The sequence below is a fragment of the Dryobates pubescens genome, chromosome 35, assembly GCF_014839835.1.
Source record: "Dryobates pubescens isolate bDryPub1 chromosome 35, bDryPub1.pri, whole genome shotgun sequence".
In the NCBI taxonomy this organism is placed as follows: Eukaryota; Metazoa; Chordata; class Aves; order Piciformes; family Picidae; genus Dryobates; species Dryobates pubescens.
The window spans coordinates 2,105,035-2,111,666 of NC_071646.1; positions in this window are offsets into that span (position 1 = coordinate 2,105,035).

The following is a 6,632-nucleotide window of genomic DNA, read 5'->3' on the forward strand; positions in this document are numbered from 1 at the left end:
GTAGAGCTGGAGAAAGAGGCTCAGGGGTGCAGGTGTGTTGAAGTGCCTTTGTGTTCCTACAGCTGAGCAGTGCAGGAAGGAGCTGGGGTGATGGCTTAAACTAAAAGAGAGAGAGTTAGGCTGAAGCAATGTTCAGCACTGAGCAAGGTGAGAGCCTGGCCCAGCTGCCCCAGCTCAGCTGGCTTGGGACGCCAAGCAATTTGCTCTGGTCGGGGATGTCCCTGCTGCCTGCAGGGTGGGGATGGACTCGGATGAGCTGTGAAGCTCCCTTCCTCCCCAGCCCCTCCTGTGCTCAACACCTGGCTTCTGGGCTGCTCTGGCTTGAGGAGCCCTCCTGCAGGCCTGCAATGCTGCTCCGGCACCACAGGATGCCACTCTTACTCTCCTCCAGAGAGCCAGCAGAGGAGAAAGGGAGTGCTGCAAAACCCATTTGCAGCAACCCTCCCCAGCTGCCCCCAGGATCTCTCTCCCTGAGCCCCTCCCACCCTGACAGCATCCTCTCCATCCCCGCTGAGAGGAAACGAGCAGGGAGCGGTACAAGGGGGGAGTTAGTGGTGGAAGAAAGCTGCTCACATTACAGCTCCCTCGCCCCAGGGACTGCTCCTGCAGATGAACAGGCAGCTAAATGCTCCTGAAGTGTACTTGACAACTCCAGTCCCCCACGGTGCTAGCAGCACTAGGGAGCTGCTCACCACAGGGCATCAGAGCATCCTAGAAGGGGTTGAGAGGTTCCTCCAAAGGTCATGCAGTCCCATCCCCTTGCAGTCAGCAGGGACGTCCTCCACTGGATCAGGTGGCTCAGAGCCTTGCCAAGCTTCACCTTGAATATCTCCAGGGATGGGGCCCCAAGCACCTCCCTGGGCAACCTCCTGCAGTGTTCCAGCAGCTGCATGGTGCAGAACTTGTTCCTCACATCCAATCTCAACCTGCTCTGCTCTCCTTTCAAACCATTATCCCTTGTCCTGTCCCTGCAGGCCTTTGGGAACAGTCTCTCTGCAGCCTTCTTGTAGCCCCCCCCTTCAAGATCATCCAATTCCAACCCCCTGCCATGGGCAGGGACACCTCCCCCCAGCCCAGGTGGCTCAAGGCCTCATTCAGCCTGGCCTGGAACACCTCCAGGGAGGGGGACTCCACCACCTCCCTGGGCAGCACATTCCAAAGGCAAATCTCTGTTGCTGGGGAAGATTTTCTTCCTCACCTCCAGCCTAAACCTCCCTTGGCACAGCTTGAGACTGTGTCCTCTTGTTCTGCTGCTGCTTGCCTGGGAGAAGAGCCCAACCCCCACCTGGCTACAACCTCCCTTCAGGGAGTTGGAGAGAGCAAGAAGGTCTGCCCTGAGCCTCCTCTTCTGCAGGCTAAGCAACCCCAGCTCCCTCAGCCTCTCCTCCCAGGGCTGTGCCCCAGACCCCTCCCCAGCTTTGTTGCCCTTCTCTGGACACCTTCAAGTCTCTCAATGTCCTTCTTAAACTGAGAAGCCCAGAACTGGACACAGGACTCAAGGTGTGGCCTCAGCAGTGCTGAGCACAGGGCAGAATGACTTCCCTGCTCCTGCTGGCCACACTGTTCCTGATGGAGGCCACCTGTTGAGCCTCCTATCAACCCCTGCCCCCAGGCTCCCTTTCTCTTGGCCGCTCTCCACTTCCCTCCTTCCTGCCTGCAGCTGTCACTCAGTATCACAGAATCACCAAGGTTGGAAGAGACCTCAAAGCTCATCAAGTCCAACCTGGCACCACAGACCTCCTGACTAAACCATGGCTCCAAGTGCCACATCCAATCCCCTCTTGAACCCCTCCAGGGATGGGGACTCCACCACCTCCCTGGGCAGCACATCCCAAGGGCTAACAACTCTCTCTGGGAAGAACTTTCTCCTCACCTCCAGCCTAAACTTCCCTTGGTGCAGCTTGAGACTGTGTCCTCTTGATCTGGGAGAAGAGACCAACCACTTCCTGGCTACATCCTCCCTTCAGGGAGTTGTAGAGAGCAAGAAGGTCTCCCCTGAGCCTCCTCTTCTGCAGGCTAAGCAACCCCAGCTCCCTCAGCCTCTCCTCCCAGGGCTGTGCTCCAGCCCCCTCCCCAGCTTTGCTGCCCTTCTCTGGACACCTTCAAGTCTCTCGCCATCCCTCCTAACCCGAGGGGCCCGGAACTGGACACTACTGCCAGAGGAAGGGGGAAAGAGAGAGAGGGTGAAAAACAAGAAGCAGCCAAAGTGCCCAAAGGCTGAGAAGCTTTGTTAAAAATATTTATTTAAAAAAATACAATTGTTTTGCATGTCTGGTTGCACATTGACCTGGGGCCAGAGGATTGACCTGGGGGGGTGGGGAGGGCAGGGGGGGAACCTCGCTACGATGCTTTTTGAAAGCCAGCTTTGCATTTATACACAGCCAAAAAGAAAACACAACAAAAAGAAACACCCCCCCCACCACCCCACCCCCAAAAACAACACCAACCACACCCCCCCACCCCCCACCCCCAAAAAAATATCTCCCTCCCTCTGTCAGTTCTTCCCTAAAAGAAGCTCTTTTTAGCTTGGGTTTGGTGCTTCTTCCCCCCCACCCCCCCTGTGAGTTCTTGTAACAGAGGAGGAGGAGAAGGACAACAGCAACAACCATTGCAAAGACATTGATTTAATTTGAGGGGGGGGGTTTGGGGGTTTTTTGCACAGAAATTGAAGTAAAAGGAAAGGAAAGGGGGGGGGTAAAAGGTCACCTGATTGATTGATTGATTGATTGATGGGGAAAGCCCTTCCTGCTGCTGGGAAAGACAAAGCTGCCCCCAAGGAAAGCAGCAGCGCTCGAGGGTCAGGCCCAGGGCACTTCTCACTGGTCCAAAAGTCACCTGTTTGGGGTGGTTCCCCACCCCCCCCCCACCCCTCTTTGCACCTTAAAAACTTTGCTTCCCACCTTTTAAGTCGACCCTGAAAGGCTTCCCAAGAGCTGCCAAGCTGTGGTGTGGCTTCAGTTCTGAAGGTCTTCCCCAACCACCCTCGGCAGGGAAGGAAGTTTAGTGACATCGACCTCTGGCTGGGCTGTTAGGGACTTGCACTTTCCAACACCAGCACCTGGGGAGCTTGGGTTGATTGTTTTGAAACACAATGGCAGTGAGAGAGGGCTCTCTTATAAAGGTGCTTTGCCCAAGAAGTTTAGACTGAGAGTTAGTTCTCTGCCAGGCAAAGTGACCCAGCCGTAACAGGAGCCCCACGGAGCCCTCCGAGATCACAGCTGACTGCAAAAGACCATGGTGAGAGAAGCAACACCACCACAACAGCCTCCAGTGGAGGAGGTGAAGACACTCAACTACTCAACATAAATTGCTTTGTTTCATCTGGGTACTATATAAATAGAGAATGGATCTTAAATGCAGTTCTGTTCTGGAAAGAGTAACTGAAAGCATCACCTCTGCTGCTTTCAGGGGAGCCCTGCAGCCCCTGGTGGAGCCCTGCAGCCCCTGGTGGGAGCCCTGCAGCCCCTGGTGGGAGCCCTGCAGCCCCTGGTGGGAGCCCTGCAGCCCCTGGTGGGAGCCTCTTCATAGAATCACAGAACTGTCAGGGCTGGAAGGGACCTCAAGGACCACCCAGTTCCAACCCCCCTGCCATGGGCAGGGACACCTCACACTGGCTCAGGTTGCTCACAGCCACATCCAGCCTGGCCTTAAAACCTTCCAGGGCAGAGGCTTCCACCACCTCCCTGGGCAACCTGTGCCAGGCTCTCACCACCCTCATGGGGAAGAACTTCTTCCTGGAGCTTTGCAACCACTGATGGAGATTTTCAACCCCACCACAGTGGAGTTTTTTTTACCCACTGCCAGGGAAGTAAAATGGATTTGTTCCAGAGTTCCAAGCTAACAGAGGTGGATTCATTCCAGAGTTCCAAGCTCAAGCTGCCCCAAGCAGAGCTGCTGTAGGAGCAGCCCCACTGCAGACACCACCCTAGAGGACCCAGGTTAAGTGAACAACTGAGGAACAAACACTGAAGGCATCAGAAAGTTGCTTTCCAAAACAGATGTGCCCTTGAAAGCACAAAGCCAAGAGTCACACCTTACAGGCTGCTCTCTCAAATGCCACTGAAACTTCCCTCCCCTGACTCTGAGCCAGGGTTCAGAAGCTGCAAAGAGCAGATTCTCACCTGCTGTGAAGTCAGAGCACCTGCAGTGAAGCCAAGAGCACCCAGCCTGGCTGCCAAGCCTCTGGCAGAGGATTCACATCTGCCAGCAGCTCGCTCAGGGAGGCCCCAAACAAAGCCTCCCCCCTTGGTTACCCAGCCCTGCTCAGAGTCAGGTCAGTCCCAGCTGTCCTAACCCAGGAGACAACCACCACCCTCAGGGCAGGTGTTGCTAGAATTGTCTTCCCCCCACCCCCCCTTTTCCTTGAGTCATCTCTAGGCTCAAAGAATCTACTTCTCAGCTACAAAAAGAGAGGGGAGGGAGAAGGTTTTGGGGGGAGGGAGGAGGGGAAGAGAAGCATTAAATGTGCTACTGTACTCATCACAAACACTGTGACGTACATAAGGCCATCTGGTAACACTGCAACACAACACCAAACAAGAGGTTTGGTTTGGTTTGGCTTTTAAAGGGATCCATTTTTCCCTCTTAGAACACAACTTTTGGGAGTTTTTTTGTGTGGTTTGCTTTTTTTTTTTCCCCCTTTCATCTTTTTTTTGCTTCTTTAGGGAAAAAAAAAAACCCACACCAAAACAAAACCCCAAACCTCTATGAGGATCAAATCTCAACCCTGGCTCACAGAGGAATCCAAACCCAGCACACATCCATCCCTAATACCCAAGGTAAAACCCACCCACCCCCCCAAAAAGAAACCCCTCTGTGCAACTGACCAACAGCAGAACAAAACCCAAACCCAAACAACAAAACTCAACACAATTGGCCAAAGCAGGGTTCAAAGCCTCAGGGTTTAAGACATGCTAGCCCAGGGGGGAAAAAAGGATATAGAGAATAAAAAACCACATCTCAAGGGGGCTCAGGGCAAAGCCAGGGGGTGGAAACCTCCAGGGATGGACTCCACCACCTCCCTGGGCAGCACATTCCAAGGGCCAATCTCTCTTGCTGGGAAGAGCTTTCTCCCCACCTCCAGCCTGAACCTCCCCTGGCACAGCTTGAGACTGTGTCCTCTTGTTCTGGTGCTGCTTGCCTGGGAGAAGAGACCAACCCCCACCTGGCTGCAACCTCCCTTCAGGGAGTTGCAGAGAGCAATGAGGTCTCCCCTGAGCCTCCTCTTCTGCAGGCTAAGCAACCCCAGCTCCCTCAGCCTCTCCTCCCAGGGCTGTGCTCCAGACCCCTCCCCAGCTTTGTTGCCCTTCTCTGGACACCTCCCAGCATCTCAACATCTTTCCTGACCTGAGGAGCCCAGAGCTGGACCATGCTCTGTGATCATTACACCCAAAGAAACCTCTCCATCCCCCACCACCTCAGAGGCCAGGAGGTGATGTCTGTGCCCCAGAAGGGCAGAAGAAGGTTGTTCTGGACAGCCAGAATTTAAACATCAAGGTTTCAACTCCCTGTGAGCTTTGCCAGTGCTCCTTAACTACTACTGCTGCTGATGCAGTTTGAATTTGCACTGCTGGCAATACCAAGGTCGCCTCTTGGTACAACACTGAGATGTGTCTTGTAAACAAACAGGCATCAAAAAGAAAGGATGGAAGAGGTTAAATTGTGTAGTAAAACATAAGTAGAATCCCAGAAATGTTTGCTATAAAACAGTAGCAAAAGGTAGCTGAAAAAAAAAACCCAATACATGAACAAACCAGGGGGAGCCAACAGCCTGGCCCTGACCTGGCACTGGGAAAATGCTACAGAAGAGGAGCAGAACTCTGTGCCTGTGCTCACCTGAGAGGCTGCACCCATGTGCCAGAGCAGCTCTTCCATCCCAGCCCATCCCAGCCTGCAGAAGCTCTCCTGTGAAAGGCAGAGCCAGGAGGGAATCTCTGCCCTCAACGCACCTCGGCAAGCGGTGGAAGGGAAGGGCTGCACACAAAGCAGCCTTCCCTGTGCTTAAAACAAACATTTCCAACCCAAGGGGGGGAAAAAACAACCATAAGTCTAGTTGCTAGAAATCTGAGGTTTGAAAACACAGCAGAGGGAAGGATTGTCCTGAACAAACCTCTGAGCAGCCAAAGCCTCTCTCCTACCAGAGGTGCAGGCTCTGCCGCACCGTGCGCAGACTGAGAAGCCCTCAGCTGCTCCAAGTTAAAACAACAGCTCCTCAAACTCAGGGGATTTTAGCAACTTGAATGTGCCAGAGGCAGTGCATAGCAAACACAATTCAGCCCTCACTGCTGCAGATCAGTTGCTGAAACAAGGAGCTAGGCTGAAGCTGCTGCTAAGGTAAAGATGAAAAGACATCAACCCAGCTTTTCTCCATCCCCCTGACGAGTAGGATCACATCCTCTGGAACAGGGCTAAGGCAGAGCAAGTTTGGTTCCATAACCCTTAGGGTGCATGGAACACGTTTCTGCTTCCCATGGAACTGCCTCTGCCAGCACCATGTGGTGCTGGTAGCATCCCCAGAGCTCAGGAGCTCCAAGTGAAGCACCGGAGGTAGCACAGGCGGCGGCGGCAAGCTGGCTTAACCCTGCAGCAGCTACTACACAGCAGCAGTGACACCTAACAAAACAAAACAAGAG